The 4,300-nt window shown below is 38.7% G+C and overlaps 1 pseudogene; it reads left to right on the top strand.

Annotated features, from left to right (window-relative positions):
* Positions 1-1,602: 1,602 nt before the first annotated feature.
* Positions 1,603-3,744, top strand: LOC128593688 (mitogen-activated protein kinase 6-like; annotated as a pseudogene).
* The last annotated feature ends 556 nt before the right edge of the window (positions 3,745-4,300 follow it).

The raw sequence follows: 4,300 nt of genomic DNA, 5'->3' as shown, positions 1-4,300 counted from the left end.
GGCAAGCTGTGAAATTTGCCTGGCCCCTAAGGTTGCATATAAAGGGGTCTGTAATTGCACACCCCACCCCCAGCACAGACACCACCTTTGCACTGTCCAGGCAGGTCACCCTCCCCTTTCAATAAACCTGGCCTAAACATCTCCACTCTGGTCTAGTTTCTCGCCACTGCCGCTTACACCTTTCAATATCTCCTTTCATAAGCTGCCTATTCGAGTCTTTTACCCATCTTTCCATTCGATTTCCCTTTTTCTTACTGATTTATGGGAGTTATCTATACATTCTGGGTTCAAGCTCTTTGTCAGTCACATATGTTTTACATATCTACTCCCACTCTGACTTGCTTCTTCCCTTTCTTACTGGTGTCTTTTGAAAAACAGAAATTCTTAATTGGAATGTAGTACAATTTATCAATCTAATCTCTTCCTGTATAGCTACTTTTTTGGTGATCTGTTCTAGAAATTTTTTCTAACTCAATATTATAAAACTAATGTCATTCTTATGAAAGAACTGTTTTTTAAACATTTGTTTTTAAATTACTTTCTGAAATTGGTTTTATAGATGATACAAGATTTTATTTTTTTGGTATTATCCAAGGGACCTAGCACTATTGATTTTTGAAGTGTTATTTTTATCACTATTTACTTATTTTGTCATAGACATGTCTACGTGTGTGAGTCTCTTTTGGACTCTGATCTTTTCCACTGTTCTGTTTTGTATTCTGTTTTGATATTACTGTCTTAGGTCCTATGGCTTTAGAGTAAGTCTTAGTGAAAGGACAGCATTGCTAGTAAATCATCTAACTAAAACCATCACTGGGCCCTCTCTCACAGTTCAGGGTTACATGGTGGCGACTGCAGCAAAGCGAGAGCCTTGGAGACACCGCTGCTGCCAGCACAGCCGGAGACCTGAGCCAACCCTGGGGGCTGTCTGTGGGCCCCTCACTCTCTCCATGTGTTGGAGAAGTCCCGTTGTAGCTGAGTAAGATGGACGGTAGCTTTGATTGTGATTGTGGTGAGGTGGAGCCACCTGATCACTAACAAAAGACATCTTCTGTTAACCAGCAGCTGCCAGGGCTTCCTGTTGAAATATATAGCAACAAAGGAAGAAGAGAAACAAAACCAAAATAGTGCTTCCCAGCACCTTAGAATGATGCTGCTCAGGACCAGTCCAACACTGAATGTATCTGCACTGTGAGGAGAATGTTCATAGAAGCCTTTTGTGTGCATATTTATTCACATTTTTGTTAAATGTTAAATCATTTAGCACAGTAAATCTGAGTGCATAGTATGTTATTTCATTCCGTGTGAGTTTCTTGATTGTTTTCTTTAAATGTCTTTGGAGTTGCTGCCCCTTTCTTGAACTATGAGTACGGCAATCTTTTTAATTCTTAATATGAGTAGAGCTTTTTGAGCTTAAATCTAAAGGGAACTCAATGGGCCTGGCTGGTGTATGCAATGAACATGAAGAAATCATCTTGCTATGGAAGCATAATTATATTTCTTTTCCCTTTTTGAAAGATCTTTCCTTTTGATGCCAATTTTCTTCCTTGTTTACACAAGTTCAACAATTCGAAAGGAAAAGGCAATAGTAAGGGTTTCAAAATGGCAGAGAAATTTGAAAGTCTCATGAACATTCATGGTTTTGATCTGGGCTCTAGGTATATGGAATTAAAACCATTGGGGTGTGGAGGCAATGGCTTGGTTTCTTTCTGCTGTAGACAATGACTGTGACAAAAGAGTAACCATCAAGAAAATTGTCCAAACTGATCCCCAGAATGTCAAACATGCTCTACATGAAATCAAAATTATTAGAAGACTTGACCATTGTGAAAGTGTTTGAAATTCTTGGTCCCAGTGGAAGCCAATTAACAGATGATATGGGCTCTCTTACCGAAAACAGTGTCTACATTGTTCAGAAGTACATGGAGACAGACTTGACGGATGTGCTGGAGCAGGGCCCTTTACTGGAAGAGCATGCCAGGCTTTTCAGCTGCTACAGGGGCTCAAGTATATTCGCTCTGCAAACATACTGCACAGAGATCTCAACCAGCTAATCTTTTCATTAATACTGAAGACTTGGTGCTGAAGATAGGTGACTTAGGTCTTGTACAGATCATGGATCCTCTTTATTCCCATAAGGGTCATCTTTCTGAAGTATTGATTACTAAATGGTACAGATCTTCACATCTTTTACTTTCTCCTAATAATTATACTAAAGCCATTGACATGTGGGCTATAGGCTGCATCTTTGCTGAAATGCTGACTGTAAAACCCTTTTTGCAGGTGCACATGTACTTGAACAGATGCAGCTGATTTTAGAATCTATACCTGTTGTTCATAAGGAAGATCATCAGGATCTTCTCAGTGTAATTCCAGTTTACATTAGAAATGTCATGAATGAGCCACACGAACCTTTAACTCAGCTGCTTCCAGGAATTAGTCAAGAAGCACTAGACTTCCTGAAACAAATTTTGACATTTAGCCCCATGGATCGGTTAATGGCAGAAGAAGCGCTCTCCCATCTTTACATGAGCATATATTCTTTTCCAATGGATGAACCAATTTCCAGCCATCCTTTCCATATTGAAGATGAAGTTGCTGATATTTTGCTTATGGATGAAATGCATAGTCATATTTATAACTGGGAAAGGTACCATGATTGTCAGTTTTCAGAGCATGACTGGCCTATATATAACAACTTTGACATTGATGAAGTTCAAGAGCTCTGTGAGATGTCACTGATGAAGAAGAAGCAAGTTGATCCTCGAAAATATTTGGATGGAGATTGGGAAAAGTATCTAGAGGATCCTGCTTTCAATACCAATTACACTCCTTCCTGAGCTTTCTGGCAGTACCCAGGTCATCACGAAAACAAATATTGTGATCTGTAATTTAGCCATACTTGTAAACTACAAAATTAGGTCATCATCGTATTTAGATAACTTAGTTTGGAGAGAGAGCAAAGTTAACCATTACTATGAACCCAAGTTTATTATAGATCTTTCCAATTGGAAAGAACAAAGTAAAGAAAAATCTGATAAGAAAGGCAAGTGAAAATGTGAAAGGAATGGACTGGTTAAAGCCCAGATAGCTCTGGAGGAAGCATCACAGCACCTGGCTGAGAAAGAAAGGGAAAAGAATCAGGGACTTGATTTGGATTCCTTTATTGCAGGAACTATTCAGCTTAGTTTACAACACGAGCCTCACGATGTTGTTGATAAATTAAATGACTTGAATAGCTCAGTAGCCCAACTAGAATTGAAAAGTTTGGTATCAAAATCTGTAAGCCAAGAAAAACAGGAAAAAGGAATGGCAAATCTAGCTCAGTTAGAAGGCTTATACCAATCTTCTTGGGATAGCCAGTTTGTGAGCAGAGGGGAGGACTGTTTTCTCATAGGTCAGTTTTGTTGTGAAGTAAGGAAGGATAAACAAGTTGAGAAGGAAAATACTTACACTAGTTACTTGGACAAGGTTTTTAGCAGGAAAAAAGATACTGAAATGCTAGGAACTGAGCCAATAGAAGATGGTAAGCTTGGGGAGAGAGGAAATGAGGAAGGATTTCTAAACAACAGTGGGGAGTACCTCTTTAACAAGCAGCTTGAATCCATAGGCATCCCACAGTTCTACAGTCCAGTTGGGTCACCACTGAAGTCCATACAGGCCACATTAACACCTTCTGCCATGAAATCTTCCCCTCAAATTCCCCATAAAACATACAGCAGCATTCTGAAACTTCTGAATTGAAACGTTCAGCAGACATTTCTCTTTGTATTCTTCGTGAAAATGTGTCGTCTTTTTTTATTACTCGTGTTTAAAGTCATTTTTTAACTTAATCAGATGGTGTCATTTAGTAAGAATTTTATTAGTTCTCAGTTTTTAAAATCCAGATCTTTTTTTCTACATGGGAGATAGTTTTCATTTTAACTGGCATGTCATTTGCACGCAAAAACAAAGAATAGAACAAAATAATGCAATGCAGGAGGAGACAAAAGAAACGCACTAAGACAAGTAAACACACACCTCATAGAACAATGATCTGTTTTACAGGGCACAAATCTTGCCTTGAAATTTACACAGAGACTGTACATGATGGCATGAAAATATCTATTTTTTTCCTAAAACATTTTTCATTCCCGAGTATTTTCAAGTTTTTCATACTGTACACATTTCTTAAAACACATGATACCAGCGGCAACTGAAAATGAATGCCGAATTTGGTACACATGTGTTATCTACCTCAAGGTAACAAGAGTATGCGGCAGAGCATATGCCACCCACAGTGCTTCACGATATGCACTTC

Source organism: Nycticebus coucang, chromosome 9 (genome assembly GCF_027406575.1).
Source record: "Nycticebus coucang isolate mNycCou1 chromosome 9, mNycCou1.pri, whole genome shotgun sequence".
NCBI classification, from domain to species: Eukaryota; Metazoa; Chordata; class Mammalia; order Primates; family Lorisidae; genus Nycticebus; species Nycticebus coucang.
The sequence above is the reverse complement of the archived record's forward strand: the minus strand, read 5'-3'. Positions and strand labels throughout refer to the sequence as shown.